Genomic DNA, 16616 nt, shown 5'->3' with positions numbered 1-16616 from the left:
TCCTGGGGTCTTCAACCAGGTGTTGCAGCGTATCTGAATATGCATAAACCAGTGACTCGCAGCCACATGGAGAAGTACCCTGTAGCAGTGACAAATCTACTTGCTTTGACCCAGCAAAAGAGATCTTGTACTACATTTTTTCTGAGTTTTTCTTCTTGTTTCTTTCCCAGGTGTCCAGTATCTTTTGTCTCTTGGGCTGTTACCTGGTTGCAATGGGTTGACTGGCCATAGTATGCAGCTACAGACACCTACAGGATTTGTCCATGGCATGCTTACTGGCACAGGATCCAGGGCCTGACTCAACAAGTTTGTTGTTGTTGTTGTTGTCCTCAGAGTCTTGAGTGCTTCTTTCTATGTTCTTCATTCGAGGAACTAGCCAGGACAAGGAAGAGCAGAAAGTGTTTCAGTACAGAGAGCACTGAACTGTGTGAACACAAACCCAGCCTCTATGAGAAAAGTGCTTAGAGTAACTTCACAGTCCCAGCACACACAAAGTCATTTCTCTATGGTAAAACATATTTGGCACAAGCATCATCCAGTTTCATCATTTGTCTTCACATCTGAGTTCCTATACTCTTTTTTTTCCTTTCACCTTTGTTTCAGATCATTCTCTTGTGGTTACGTACTGCTGTGCTGAATGGGAGGCTGTGGTCACTGCCTCCCCAAACACCTGCCGAGCTCTGGAAACTTTATCACAGAACAGTCAGCGTCGTGTGGTGGGACTGGATTATACTCAAAGTTCTCTTAATTTCTCTATTTTTTCCAGGTGGATAGTTTGAAAATAACCTTGCTTAAACAGACCTCCCACAGAAGTCTGTAAGAGTCTGGCAGATGCTAGAGATTAAATAAGTTGTTTCCTAATAGTTTCTATCAGCATCTGAAAAACAAGAACAAAACCAAACAAAAAAAAACACCAAGCCCAAAACCAAAAAGCACTACTGTTCTTCACTGAAGAGCTTTCAGCTTTGTGCCTGAAGACTCCATTTATCTGATCATGTGCAATAAGACTGACTTTCATGCGATTTCCTTCTAACGTCAAGCCATAAAACAGCCTGGAGTCTGATACCAGCAGACCTTACCCAGCACTGTCTGCAGCAAACAGTGATTTCTTGCAAATAATTAAATCCCTGGGGAGCATCAATATCTGGCTGTCTAACAGCGCATTTAGATAAGAAGGAGGAACTGTAGGTGATGCAGGAGAATTACTTTGAAGAATATGCTGTCTCTCTAAAGCATTCTCTACTGAGGGCAGATGTCTATCAAATCTGCCTCTCACCAATTAAATTTAGGTCTGAAATTGCTGCTACAGTAGAGCTTCGAGAGGTCCAGCCCTTCGTGAGCACACCAGCTTGTTGCCCCAGTCTTCCTCTGGGCTTGTGCAGGCTGAGGCTGTGATCAGGCACATCCCAAAGTACCACAGACCTGGCACGCTCTTCGTGCTCCTGGCTGCCTTTGTTAACTGCGTGTGCAAGGGCAAGAGCTGGTGTCAAAGCTTTCTTAGCAGGTGCAACCTGTTCCCATCCCCATGTGCAGAAAGCCCCCTGGCAGGGTGCTTAATAATCTCTTCTGAGACACACACTCGTGCTTGCCCCTCACACAGGGAGCAGAAGCTTACTGGATGGACCTTGAGACCGCAGCAGGAGTTGGGGTTCTTCTCCCTTCTTTCTGTACACCAACCTGTTCCATCTCAGAGGAGCTAAACACTTGCAGCTTCTGCCACAGTTAATGGGAGCTGTGATAAGAGCTTAGCAATCATGGAAATCAAGACTTCAATTGTACTCCTGAGAAAGAAGGGAGATGTCTTATCCTGTTACAAACCTTTAAAAGCCTTGGTAGTGCAGTGGAAGTGATATGTAATCACAGGAATTCATTTGTTAATAAATTTTCCCTTGCTTGTCCCATCACTAATTCAGCGCAATTCCAGTGCTGTAAGGTGGCCAGTGTTCAATGTTTCAGTTTTTGGGCCTTAAAAAGAGCTTCCTAGCTCATTTCAGTAAAGATGTGATAACAGATGTACCTGTTTATAAGCTTGATTTAGCAGCTTGTTTCCTTTTGGAGTATATGCGATACATAAAGAATAGCAGCTGAGATATTTTTAGGGCAGTGAGTTCAAAGAAAATATATAGGAAAGAGGGCTTGACTATATAAAACACCAATAAGCAACAGTTTTGCACTGGCAGGGAGAAGAAGAATGTTTTAATGGATTTCCCAGCTTACTGAGGAAATCCCAAACAGCACCTTGCTGTTCCTTATATCTGGAAGGCAGGGGGCTCTGCTGTTCTTCAGCCTCACCTGGCTCGCGGTGGCAGGGCTGGTGCTGGCAGCTGCTGCAGTCTGCTGTGCCGTGGCAGTGTCCAGAACGTGTCCCGCTGACCACGGCCCTGTCCAGTGCTCAGCACCTCTTCGTCAGCCTCAGGCTCTGATGCTGTCAAGAGCAAACAGCTGCACCAGGTAACCTCAGGCTCGCTGGGGCAGCAGGGGACATGTCCGCATCTTGGATGCTTCAGTTCTTGGCCCAGTATCCTAGTACAAATCTCTCTTTGGTGGCAGTTGACTGCACACAACTGGGAATGGAGCTGAGGGAGATGCAGACCCAGGAATAGCGTTTTCTGTGGGAGGGACCAGAAGGATATTTAAAGAGTAATGCTGCTCTGCAGTGCTGCTGCCAGGTCTGCTAGAGCTCATCTATCAGAGCCCAGGTCAGGTTGCTCTCTCACAGCTTGCTGCTGCACTTTCTGTTCTTGAATTTTCCTGTAATGTGCTTCTCCTGCCTATTTTTGGTTTCTTTATAGCCTCTGCCACAATACTACTGCAGCCTGACTGTTTGCCACAGGGGGTCTCCTCACCTAAACAGCGCTGCCTTTGGAGGTGTTATGGAAGTTGTTTGCGGTGCTTTATGTGCAGTGTGAACAACGGCTGGCCTTTCTGCTCTGTTTCTCGGTGCATGATTGACCAGAAGTGGCTTATAATTAAGCTGTAAGACAAGACAAGGCATGTGTTCCTGGATAACTGAAACGTGATTCAGGTGCTGGTGGCTGAGGCAAAAGGACAGAGGGACTCACTCCAGTGTAACCATCACCTGCCCTGATGCTCATTGCCAGAGCAGGCAGTGTTATAATAATATAGGCAGTAGTATAATAATAATGCTCAGAGCCGAGTACTTTGCACGTTCCATCTTCAAAGCAAACATTAACTAACTCATTGGCATGACCTCCCACTGAGGGAGGCAAGATTAGGGAGAGAGTTTTAAAAGCAGACTGGGTCCTCAGGGGAGAATTAAGAGGTAAGATAGGTAATGTTTTATCGCACCCCCATTTTAGCACAGTGTAAGTACCCAAAATGAAGCATGTGAGTTGGATAAATTCATTCCTTGCACATTACCAAGGCAGGGACGATAGGACCACCATTCCAGAAGGTCCAGCTGTCCCCTGGATGCCACGCTATTTCACAGCTCTGCGATGCCACTTTCATGGGCTGTTACTGCAGAGGTGTTTATATGCATCCAGGCGTTGTTTTATGGTATGCATCTAGAAAAATCACAACATAAACATGCCTGTTCACAAAATGAGACTTCTACCTGGCAGTTTACAAGGATTTTGTAGCTTTTCTGACTTAGTAAATCTCACTACTTTCCTTAATGAGAAATACCTCAAGTCTCCTGAGGGTAGGACTAGTGTTCTTGGTAGAGAATATTCAATTTTTTATGGCTAAGTCTTTTGGAAGAAAAGAGATGGTTCTGTACCTGAGTAACTCACTGCATCTCACCTGCTTTTTAGACTCTCCTGAAAATCAGAAGTTAAAAGTGTACTCAGAAATTTCAGAAGTGATGTTTCAGGGCTCTTTTTGTTAGCTTGTTCTAAGTCTTGCTCTTAGAAACTAGGGTGGGTTAGGAGGTTGGCTGTGTTTTCACTTGTTGGCCAGAGCTACGTGTGGAGGGATGTCTCCAAAAAGTCTCTCTATAGGGTAGTACCCTTATAGGGAGGAAATATGCCATTATCCTGATGCTAAGGAAGTTTTGCAGAAGTCACCTCTGGTTAGAGAAAAGGAAAGGTAGTGAGGAGAGGTGTACGAGGGAGCTGGTGTTACACAGCTCTCAGGGGGTTTTGGTGCTGCTAAGTTGCTGTTTCTGCACTATTATTACTGAGTATGCGTCGTTAAGCATCGAAGAGATGGCTCCTACAGACAAATCAAATTGAATTACATGAAGGCCCCTATCGTGTCCAACACTTAGCTAACCCTTTGTCCTAGGCTCTTCATGGAGGGGGATGGCAGCAGCCTCCCACGTCCCCTGTGGTCAGAACTGTGGTTAGAAGGAAATGCCAGGAAGATTTGTCTGTGCTGTCATAGAAAGTCTGGAGCCTGTAATCCTGGAGTAGATCCAAAACCTCCTGTGTTTTGTGCACAAGTCCATCCTCGGAAGGGCTTGCTGTTTCCTGATGCTTCTGGAAAAATGTCCCCTGCATGATATAACCAGAAGTCATTAACTTTCGCTAGGCTTTATCCAGACGTCAATTTACTACCAGTACTCATGAGTGAGCACTGGGAACGGATGAGGTGGTTGATGTGCCAAATTCTTCTGCGGGGCTTTTCAAGACAGAGTTGGAATGGCGTTCCCTGCTTAGGCAACATTATTGAGGGAAGAGCCGAAGAGCGGGAAGACAGAATGCAGCAGTCTGGCTCGGCTTTCTTTCATTTGCATGTATTTTCTGGACAAATTTTCCTACTCTGACTCAACATTAGTAAATGTTGAGTTTTGTCTCCCAGTGTGTAATTGTTCTCTGCTGATAGAGGAGGAAGAAAGCTGTCGTCATATACAGTTGGTGAAATGGCCTCTGACATTTCTGTTAACTTGTTTAAACAAATAGTCTTGAAACCAGTTGAAGAGGGCAGTGCACAGAGGTTAACTCTGTGAGTGCTAGTAAGTAGTGTCTGGTGTTCTGCTTACTCAAGGAGGTGTAGATACACTTTCACAGAGCTTGAGCTCCAGGCAGCAGATAATTTTTTTTATTGTTTAGTAAGATGTAGCTCTATCACAAGTAAGTTAATGTGGATGAATCGTCTGATAGTCTTGGTCTTTAGCTGAATATAATGAAAATATTCTATTCGCCTGTCCAGATTTTCCAGTATTTTTGTGAGTGTGGTATCACTTGTGAAATTGGTAAGGTTACCCCCCAATATTCTTTTCTGTTTAAGTGGGCTATGTTACAGAGCTATTATGAGCAGACAGAAATTACCAAAGAAGCCTGTGGCAGTGTTCAATAGCAGTATGTTTGTGTCCTTTGTTACTGCAGGCATAGTCTGCTTATTCCCAACAAACTCATGGCATCCTCTGGTTAATCCCTTGGACTACACACATTTTAGTCTCATCTTAACACATGTCTCAGAGGGTGAAAGAAGTGTCATCTGCAAAAAAAGCAGCTGAAAATGTGGAGGGATTTTATGAATTGTTTTCTGCCATGTTTGTTTCACTGACCCTTTTCAACTTATCTGAGAGATCTGCTGCTGCTTCTCCAGGACCACATACAGATGGGATATGAAATGTGCTCCATTTGAAGTCCTCTGTTTTCCAGGCTCCCAGAACAATGTGGTGAGTTTCCAAATGACTGGCAAAAGATTTCAAAGTGAAATAATGCCTAGGCTTGTTCTGTGCCTGACATCCAACCCACCAGTTCTCACTCCTGGCATCTCAGATGTTTTGTGAAATTCAGAGGCCTGTACTGTACCCTGTGTGTAACAGGTTTGCCGAGGGCTTTTGGAAAGTCCCTGACAAAGACCTTCCTTAGTGTACTGAGATACAGCAGTCTTTTAAGGATTGAGGTTAGCTAAATTGTGATAAGCTGCCGGAAAAGATTTTGGGGTTCTGTTGAGCTCAGGGGAAGACACTTTAATCCACAAATCATAACTCGCTGAAGCAGTTTTTGTTCTGCCTAATTGGTCGAATGGCAGTTCATCTGTGTTTTCAGTTCTGTTCAGTGCTTAGGAAAAACACTGGCCTGTCTGAACCCCGGAAAAGGTTGTGGAGAGGCTGACAATAGGAAAGACCTCCTTCCTTAGCAGGAGGAGCTGCCAGAATCCTTTTTGTGAACCTTGGATGACAGTGGCTATGTGGCACGCTCACGAGGTCTTGGATGGGCTGTATTCAGCCTGTGGGCCTTACAGAGCTCTCACTTGCATTTTTGCAAGCATTTAACATTTAGTAATCCTCTGTGCCCACAGGATAAATTTACGTGAGGTGTTCAACAGTCAGTATGCTTTGCTCCTTTCGGAATCTGTCTCTTTGATTCCTTTCCAATGCCCGTCTGCAAAACTGGAGAATCTCTCCAAGAATCTCCTTGTTGTGTTACCATTATTTTTAGTGCTAAATTACACTTTCTTCTCTGCCAGTTTAGAAATCCTTCCCAGAATGCAGGCATCCTCGTTCTTGATTTTTTTTTTTCCTTCATGCAAACATGACCAGCAAGCTTTTTAGCTGACAAGCTTAACTTGTGTGTCTTCAGATGACCTTGACATCAGAAGGAATTTCTTGTATTGCTGATGGTCTTGCATGGAAATGCTTTACGCAGTTAGTTATTCAGACATTTGAGATTAAAAGAAATCCTGATAGTGGAGCCTTCATAAACACGATTTGGATGAATTCACTTTTCTGTGGGACATTGCCATGGTGGGAGCACAGAGCACACTGCATGCCTGGGCTGCTGTTTGCGATCCAAGCAAATGCAGCTAAGCAGCCACTAAGATGCTCACACACCCCTTTTAAGCTAACAGGAAGACACAGCTTGCTTAAAGCCAGGTTAGCAATTAGTGTTGATTAGAGAAGATTTCCCACAAGTGCAAGAACTGTGGATCCTCGTGCTGGCCCTATGGCCAGGAGCAGCTCCTTGCAGTGCTCAGCAAAGCATGTCTGCAGGGACCTCCTCGTCCTGCCCAGCAGTGCACCTGAGACAGCCCATCGATACGCATGGTGCAGGAGCAGTGCTCGTGTGTCAGCCTCTGCCTGCAGCATGTCGTGCAGACATGGAAGCTGATTGTGTTCAGCCACCTGAGCACACTTCTGAGGTCCAAACCTCAGCTGGTGTGAATAGGCTTCGGTTCCTCACACGTGGCTTTCCGTTCCCAGCGTGACGTCTGTGACGGGGAAGGGAGAGCCAGCCTCGGAAAGCTGGCTGTCAGCTGACAATCTGCCCTGCGCACTTCTGGTGAAGATCAACCTCTCGGAAGCAATGTGAGTCCCGTGGAGAATTAAATGCGGAAAAGCTGTCTGTCAGGAGCTGGTAAGCCTGCTCCTCACAGATGACACGAGGAGATGCGCTCCTGTCAAGGCAGTTCTCATGCCCGCTGGGGACAGGAGTTGTGGCGGTGTGCAGGAGCTCAAAAAGTCCCGGCTGCAGCTGGGAGAGCTGGTGTGGCAGTGTAGCTGCAGGCTGTATCCCGAGGGCTCCCTCGCAGCCCTCACAACAGGAGCAAGGCAGCAGAGCTTCGGGGACTGAGCGCCCGCTTCTAATTGAGAGGAACATGGTGTTGTAAATCCCAGTTTTGTGTCTCTTCAGGTGAAACTGCTCTGTAGAAAATTATTTTTTCTGAGGCTTGACCTGCAAACAGCTTTGCAACAGTGTAGCTGAAACTTTTAAACAAATAGAGCACAAAATCCTCTCTGGACACTCATCTACTGGGAAGTGGTGTCTTGCTCGGCTGGGGCTGGGAGGGGCTCAGGCATGGATCATGGACAAATGCCACCTTCCAGCTCCTGCCGCCCCAACAGAGCCACCTGCTTTTACAGAGGCCTCCTCAGAGTCAGCCCTGGGGGTGCCCAGCCTCCTCTGGTAGGACTGGATTGGTTTGGGACCTGCTGCTTGTATGCCATAACACACAGCCTCTGTACAGCTGGACTTGTAAAGTCTCCAGCAATTGGTTTCCTGTAAATATTGCTGGCCTAACTAACGAAGACCAATGCTTTACAAGCGTTTCACAGCCCCCTAATAATACCACAGCTCGAAGGGCAACAGCGTAGAGGCCTGTTCTGTGACAACAGGTTTTGAAATTTGTGCTTTAATATCTTGTTTCCGGTCACCGGAGTGAGGTTTCCCGCTTAGTGCTGTAGGAACAATCACGGCTTGTATTTGATCCGCGCTTCAAAGCGAGCATTGTGCTGCCACAATGAAAGGTCCTGTTTGTGCACAAGGGCCCGTCCAGGCCTGGCACCGGCGGGGACAATGCTGGCATTGACCTCGGGCTGGAGCGTTGTCACTGCTCGGCGCAAGCCACATCTGCAGCATGGGGGTGAGGCTCTCCGACAAAACTGTGGAGGGTGGGTGACCCAGAAGGGGTAGGTCTTTGGTGAATGAGCTCAAATGTCACCCTTAATCTCAGAAAAGTTAGCAATTAACATATGTGATCACTTCCTGATTTTTTCTGTTTTTTGTTGTTGTTTGTTTTCAAGGGAGTCAAATTCAGTTTGGTGCATGTCTTTTTTTCGTTGTGTTTGGGACTCAGCATATGTTTGGAGCTGCGCTCTTGCCACAGGAGTGGTCACTGGTTTCAGCAGAGGGCCTTGTGGAAGAGACCTCATGACTCTGTGTCTTGGTTTCCATTTCTGTAGAAAATTAGCAATGCCTCCCTCACTGTTGCGCTGAATCGGTTTTGTAGATCATGACGTGCTTCGAGGTGGCAGTTTGTAAGGGCAGGCTGTCATTGTGGGATGCAGTCACGTGAAGCCCTTAAGAAAGGGAAGAAAAGGGAAATTAGTTAATCTCTGATTTCTCCATTGTGAAGGATCTTTTTGGATAGTATGTCAAATCAAGAAGTTTGCACTGAGATTAGAGCAGTCTTTGGTCCCAGACATTACTAAAGCTCCTTCTTTTACAGTTACAGGCCCATCTGAAGCTCTGCGAAATGCAGCAAGCCACTTCCAACGTGTCTGAGCAGGCACAAGATGAAAAAAAGACGAGTATTCTTGTAAGTCAGCAAATGCCAAGTCTGGCAGTTAGTATGCAGGCATACCTCTGTGCTGGTTAGTGCAGGTAGGCTAGTACTCTAGTTCATGTGGACAACATGGTGTTCATCACAGGTGGCGAGAATTTGCCTCAGTAGCTACATGAATACATACACACTTCGTCCCTGGTAAAATCCCCTGTTGCTGCAGTAAATTTGTACAGTAACCCCAGCAGCTGTGCTTTATTGAGAGGTTTCTGCAGTGTAAGTGAGCTCTAGTGCATCATGTCCTGTAAAAGAATTGCTATTTTGAGATTGCTGCTCTTGTAGTTGCCTTTGCATCCGGTTATGTTGGTGCTTGTGAATATTCTCTAGCCACCTGATTTGATTGCTCTGTTCTCTTCTGGTAGCTGTTTTTACTTTTTCTAATTTTAAGCCTTTTTAAGCAGATACCTAAATGAGTAGACATATTATTTGGAGGTAATTTTGAGAGGTAAGAGCACCAAATAAGGCAGTTTATGACTCTTGTCCTAGCCAGCCAAACGTTATTCTACTTAGTCTTCACAGCCATCGCTGGATCCAGCCCTGCACTCCCACCCGACTGCAGTTACTGTACAAACTCATTGTTCCCAGCTAATTGCTTGTGCCTGTAACAAAGTCGACTTTCTTTAAACTGCAACACAACGTGACACCTAGCATCACGTTGCCTTCTGCCTCGTTCTTCTGTGGCATGTAGCAACCTGTTACAGCTACAACCAAGATAAATGCACAAGGCTGCTAAGTCAGAGCAACTCCTCTGTGTTTTAACAGAGCATTGAACAGAAAAATGCTAATGTGATGTGATCTCGCCCCAACCTTCACTGTTTGATTAACAAGACTGAGCTCAGTGCACCTGGTCTTCTTCCCTGCCTTCAGACAAGCTAAGATGTATTGATCACTTTATAAAGAACTAGCACAGTGCCGTGTGGTAAGCTTTCTGTAGGGTTGGAAGCACAGGAGAAAAAGCAGTCTAAATGGTTATCTCAGGAAGTCTTCGCCTTATTTTAAACTGGGCTGACCAAGTCCTTTTGCAGGCAGCTTGTTTTGGCTTTCTACCTTACTCCTTTAATTTGTAATTCCCAGGCTTTCTTGGTTTCTCCTCTGGTTCCCTATCGCAACAGCTGCTCAGTGGTGAGGCTCCCTTTGGACTTTCAAGTCTTAACATCTCCAAGTCATCCTTGAGCAACTTTTCCCTCTGGTTGCTTTCACTGCCCTCCTAGTCTCTTGCTTGACCGCAGCATGTCAGGATATAAATTAATGTCCCGTTGTCCGGCACTTTCCTTAGGCTCTGGCGATGGATTTGCAATATGAAAGCAGCTGGAGGATTTAGAGAACCTCCCAGTGCAAGTCTTACCTCACCACAGCACTATGTCTCAACTCAGCAGTGCCCTGTCAGTGTTCAAGCCTGCTCTGGCACGTGCAGGTGAAATTAAAGCATTTTCATTGGAAGTCCTACGTTGCTGTTTTTTTTTTGTGTGTGTGTGTATGTGTTTTGTTTTGAAGGATTATAACACAAGATCATGACATGGTTGCAATATATTTGTTCTTCTTCACAGCAGAATAACTGCTGCTGTAAGTCCCTGCAAGTTATTGTTTCCCTTGCAGGGAAAATAAATTGCAGGGAAAATAACTTGCAGATGGGCCCACAGTCTTTTGAGATCCATTTGCATCTCAGAGCTCATCTGACATCCATCAGCAGTTGGTATTTGTTCAAGTGAAAGAGGGAGTGCTTCTTCCTCACTCAGGTCCCTTTTGTGTGTCTGTATGCAAATTTCTCGTAAAAGAAATTCTGGGGAGTCCTGGGCATGTGACTCATGGTGACTCACAACAAATTTTTCATTTTGGTATTGTTTTCCTTTTAGGCTGGGGTTGTGGGTTTTTTCCTCTTTGTTTTTAAAAGCAGAAATAAATTTGTCCTATTTTCTGTGAAATGACAGCGTGTGTAGTAGTGCAAGTTTCTTCCTTTCGTAAGAAACTTGTTCCAGCTTCTTTGTAATAAGGATGAACTTGGATGTACAGAAGAATATTTCATCAGCTGGAATGAAATTGATTGGACAAGGTTCACAATATTCTCGTAGTAAATATGAGTAACAAATAACCTTAACGTTGTGAACGAATTTGAAAGAGCAAGAAGAAACCTGTGTGTCTGCAGTGCTCCTGGCCACCCCGCAAACAGTCCTGGCTTGTCAGGTCTGGGCAGCACTTTTCTTTCCAGCCTCTCCAACATCACCTGAGTCCATGGCTTCAGCTCCCAAATGTACTGAGTCCGGTTTTACTGAGGTTTTCAGTCAACCACATGCTACCTGCCCAGCTGGAAGTGTCTGATCTTAGGACGTGCTGAGCTGGGATTTGGTGTTGCTGGTGCTTTCAAATACTGGGAGACTAATATTAGATTCCTCACTCCGTATTCTGGTATGTGCATATGCTACTACTAAGGATTTAATCTGGGTTGGATTCATTTTCAAGTGGTTCAAAATTTCCCATGAAAGTTCATTTGAAGGCAAAAAAAAAAAATTAAAAAAAAAATTAAAAAAAAAAGAGTTCTTTAGAGGGACAAGTAACTTGTTAATTTAAAGTATTTAGCAAAGAACCAAGATAGGAGGGTGCTAATCCTGTGTGATGTCAGTTTGTTGTGTCATTTTATGTAAATTGAATTTCTGAAATCTCTATTTCCTCCTGTTAAAACGGGAACATTACTACTGCTGTGGCTCAAGAGAAACATTGGCATTGTCCATTGTTGTGGTTTAACCCGGCCGGCAGCTAAACACCACACAGCCGTTCGCTCACCCTCCCCCCTCCCTCTCTGGGATGGGGGAGAGAAATGGGAAAGTGAAGCCTGTGGGTTGAGATAAAGACAGTTTATTAAGACAGGAAAATAATAATGATAATAGTACTACTACTAATAATGTGTACGAAACAAGTGATGCACAATGCAATTGGTCACCACCCGTTGACCGATGCCCAGCCTATCCCCGAGCAGCCGGCTCCCCACCCTGGCTAGCCACCCCTATATATTGTTTAGCATGACGCCAGATGGTATGGAATACCCCTTTGGCCAGTTTGGGTCAGCTGTCCTGGGTCTGTCCCCTCCCAGCTCCTGCTGCACCCCCAGCCTGCGCGCTGGCAGGACAGAGCGAGAAGCCGAAAAGTCCTTGGCCTGGCGTAAACACTGCTCTGCAACAATGAAAACATCAGCATGTTATCAGCGCTCTTCTCATCCTAATCCAAAACATAGCACCCTACCAGCTACTAGGAGGGAAATTAACTCTATCCTAGCTGAAACCAGGACATCTATTGAGAAGGTCGTAAGAAGGTTTGTCCTGTATGACGCAGCAGTTGATCCCCTTACCTAACACACAGCACCACACAAAAATCAGGGCAAGTCAGTGGAAAGGATTTGTTGGGTGTTGTTTATGCACGTATAGTGTATGCTTGAGGAAGAGAAAACCAGAAAAGTGGCAGAGAATGATCAAATCATTTAGGTTGGAAAAGACCTCTAAGATCATCTAGTCGAAGAGTTAACCTAGCACTGCCAAGTCTACCAAAATGAGCAGAAAAGTAATCACAGCTATAGTAGCAGTTCAAAGGGTTATTCTGGAGTGACCATCCCACTAAAGCTATTTCTGACTAACTAGTCATATTGATGTATTCCAGGTTGAGTGGTTTTTGTTTTTGTTTAGCTTCATGTGTTAGCAAATGTATTTTTCCTCTAGAACAGCAGTCTCTTTACCATTAATCCAAAATAATGATTTGACTTTTATAGTATATAAAATTGTGTTATTCCATAATTTGAATCAAATTTCCCAAAGAAAAATTATCTCTTGGGTTAATTGGTAACTCCCAGAAAAAAATATTGGAGCAAAGAAGCTGGCTGTTTATATCAAGTTCCTTTTACACCTAAGGAAACAGGATTTAATATGTTCCTTACAAATAAATTTTAAAAGGGAATAAAGATGTAATTCTTTCTCACACAAATGAAACTGTGTGGGTTCCAACACGTGTTCAGCTCCAGGCAGAAAAGTACTGTGTGACATTGGTACAGAGCTAAACAGGCACGGAGGTTGAAGCACACGTACTTCTAAGTGTGACGGAAAGTCCTGGGAGGTCTTTGCTTCTTAACCTGTCCCTGATCTTCACTGGGCAGTGACTAGCAGGGGCTCCTGAGCTGTGGGATGGTGGCAGGAGGAGCCTGGGCTGGGTGCAGGGCTGCTGGGTGACCTGGAGCCCTCGTGGGAGGCAGCAAGGGGACTTAGAGGCTGGTAGCTTTGCCTTTGGGCCACGTTGGGCCTCAGCCCATGTTGTCCTTCAGGAGTGTGGAATTCTTATCAGTTTCACTTGTGCCCCATTTTAGTAGGCACTGTACTTAAACCTATTGTGCTTGGGAGTAAGTGTGGATGGAAGGGTTATCAAACAGAGGGAGACAGACACTTAGAGACAGTCCAAGGAAGAGGATGGTGGATTTCCATGTTTGTTCCCGCATAGCATGGTCAGGACCTGGAGTGATGCTTCATCATCTGCTGCTTATTAATGTAATTTCTAAACTTACTCTGCTCTCAGTTAATGGATCCCATTGGAGTGATGAGCCCAGATTCCATAGAATAAAATTGTACATGTATTAATTGTATGAAAGACAACAAGCATGAAATAGGACAGTTCCATAAATAAGTTAATTGGAATAAGTCATTTGTAGCAATGTTCATCTCTGCTCAAATGCAAAAGACTTCTAAGAATTAGTAAGATCATTTTCAATAATAGTTGACAAATGGCGGAGTATTCAGTCCACAGCTTGAGCTATCACAGATTTTATAGATAATTATTCATGGATATGGTCTGCCAGAACAAAAAATGTTCCTATTGCACTCTGTTTGTTCTGGAAGTTATAATAATTCCAGATTAGTTATGTTATGGCTGTTGACAGCTGCGGAGGATCCTTTTTCTCTCTGTCCCTACAGAGATGATCTTTAGACAGCATTGAAATTCATCTACTGACAATGCTAATCTGTGTAACCTGAAACAAAGGAGAACACAAATACAAAGCAGGCAGGATCTCCTGCTTCTTGCAGAAACGCATTGTGAGGTTTGAAAAATACCCTGAATCTTTTCTCTCCACTAAAATAAATAGATAAATAAATAACGGATGGCCAAATAACTGATTAAAAAGTTGTATTCTCTAACAGTTGAAGTCTATGCCTTGGTGTGAAAACTCAAATCCTATCTAATTAGTTTGCTAGCTAGACCTGGTGGTGGCTTTTTTTTTATTATTCTGTTTATATGACATTTTTTAAATAGCCCTTTAGGGAGCTGATCTACTTTGACTAGAGCTGTGTATTATCAACCAAACTGCCAACTCAACTTTGGTACTTGATTGTGGATGGTCAGGACTGAAGCTGGAATAAACTGGAGAGATTTTGTCTTCTCTCACTGCTGGTACCCATGTGCTGAAGTGAATAACTCCTGTAAAGAGAATTATCTTGGGGCAAATACTGCACTCAATAGCTACAGCTGGCATCATGTTCCCCTCAGCACAGCTTTGGCCACAGGACAAAGGGAGTTGCAGTGCATGATATCCTTGATCTGTGCAATACAAAGACTACGAATAATCTGAACTATGAATTCTTACCACTTCCTCATTTGGAAGTGTGAGACATGAAATCAATTTGTAACTGCCTCTGCTGTGGAACTTACCTACGAAATGTGTCTCTTGCAGTGTGCTTCATGAGCCTTACCTGGTGAAGAGTAGGGGAGCTGAAAGACAAGAGATGCAGCAACTGATGGCAAGCGCTGCAGTTGGATAAGGCTCTTGGTTTTTGCTGCTGCTTCTTCTGGAGGTATGTAGACTAAAATAGGAAGGACTGTGACTTTTCTGTGGTTTGCAGTGTAACTTTTCTATCTGATGCAAGAGGAGGCTATTTCAAGATGGGTATAAAAATGTTGGTGGGTGGGACAATGGCTAGCAGTGAAGGGGCTTCTTGTGCTTGGTGGGTGTGTGGGAGGAGAGTGAAGTGGCATCAAATTTAAAGCTGCTTTTGATCCCATATAATGATTTTTCATAATGTTAGATATTTAGTGGTTTTCTTTTTTTAAACTCTTTTTTTGGGCTTTGAAATATCATAGTGTTTTAGAGTCCAGCTATGTAACTGGGTATATACAACAGTGATTTCTTCAGGAATTTCTTCAGATCTTTAGGGATGCCTCCTTGACAACATAATAATATATGAGAGTCCATCTTGGATGCAGACTGTGGTAATTAGCTTGTTTTGGTATAAAGTTGTTTTAAAAGTTCTTTGAAACTATGCCAGCTGACAGGGCCCTTCAACTCTGCTAGGGCAATGCAAGATGTGGAGAACTGCAGGTTACTTTTATTGATGTTAGTCTTTAAAACTATGTATGGCAAATGTTGCAGGCAGCAGAGATCCAGCTGGATTCTGTGGGTTTAAAGACTTTATCAAGAAGTGCTGTGTAAACACTGCATTTTTGTCAAAATGTTCCAGATCAGTCCTCCTTCCAGACAGAAATATGGAGTGAATAAGCTAAGCAACAATGGTCTAAATAAAAGAAGTGATAAAATTTACCTGTGTAGTCAATGTGATGTTGATTAAGTTTTGTCTAAATTAGAAATTGATAGGCTCTGTTTGTATTTTCTTTTGACTGTGCCACTGCTCCTGTGATGATCAAAAAAGCTGGATTATTTCCAAAAGCGTACAGCTCTGAGAGGCTTGGAATGTTTACTTGAAATTTATTTTTAAAGAATTCTAAAAGGGTGCTACTCAGAAGATACTTGACGTAGGAAAAAATATACTTGGAAAAGGCAGTGAAGAGGCGATTGGGAGTCAAATATAGTAAAACAGTCCAAGAACAAGATTCTTGAATTATTGGATGCATTTGTCTGTGTGCATGCTTCAGAGAATCTTTCAGAAAGGACTTCAAGATTTAAGTTCCTTTCTTGTAGCAATGCAAGTCTTCTCTAACACTTCAGATATATTTCCTTTATTCATTATTTCTAACATATGGCTTTCTTTACTATGCGTGCTTTCTCCTTGTAAGTAACACTTCATATGCATTCAAGATTATGTCTTTAAATGAAAATATAACATCCCATGTTTGTCCTAAAGGACAAGTGGCTATAGCACAACATATTATTTACCTCTCTGGGTTTGAGGCAACAAAGCTGTAAGAGAGCTTTGATGTTCAGAACTGACTACAGTTGAATGAAAGTAGTTTTTAAAACTGCTTCTTTCTTGTCTTTTATTATGTTTTTCTTTATTTACATTATGTTTCCTTAGAAGAGTCTGACTTTTATAGTCGGTTTTAATCTCCTCAAAATGTTGTAGAAGCACCTAACATCTCTTTCTCACATTAGTGACTTTAAAAGCTGTGTTAGTTTTTAGCATCACTATCAGCCACTAGCTGAGCTGGTATGTAGATCTTCACCCAAATGCCACTAAGATTACAATGAGAGATTGCTGTAGCTGTTCTTCATTACATTTGACCACTTCACAAACCCAGGGAGCCTACAACTTGTATGGGATCAGCTCATGGAGAAAAAAAAACTACCAAGGCAGACAGTGTTCTCACAGACAGACAAAAGTGTTCTGAAGGGTCTTAAGACAATGTGTGTTTTTTGGTTGAAAGTAAAAAGCTGTAATTGT

General features: G+C 43.7%; 1 protein-coding gene across 1 annotated transcript in view; it reads left to right on the top strand.

Moving 5' to 3' along the window:
• Positions 1-16616, top strand: part of LEO1 (LEO1 homolog, Paf1/RNA polymerase II complex component) — a 94974-nt gene that overhangs the window by 29663 nt on the left and 48695 nt on the right. The window contains exons 14-16 of the mRNA XM_083850041.1: positions 171-5587; positions 7118-13496; positions 14675-14795. The gene's annotated coding sequence lies outside the window, so the exon portion shown is untranslated. The remainder of the gene's footprint in view (positions 1-170; positions 5588-7117; positions 13497-14674; positions 14796-16616) is intronic.

This window comes from Anser anser (assembly GCF_964211835.1).
Source record: "Anser anser genome assembly, chromosome: 10".
NCBI lineage: Eukaryota > Metazoa > Chordata > Aves > Anseriformes > Anatidae > Anser > Anser anser.
Note: the sequence above shows the minus strand (reverse complement) of the source record. Positions and strands in the feature narration are given on the sequence as shown.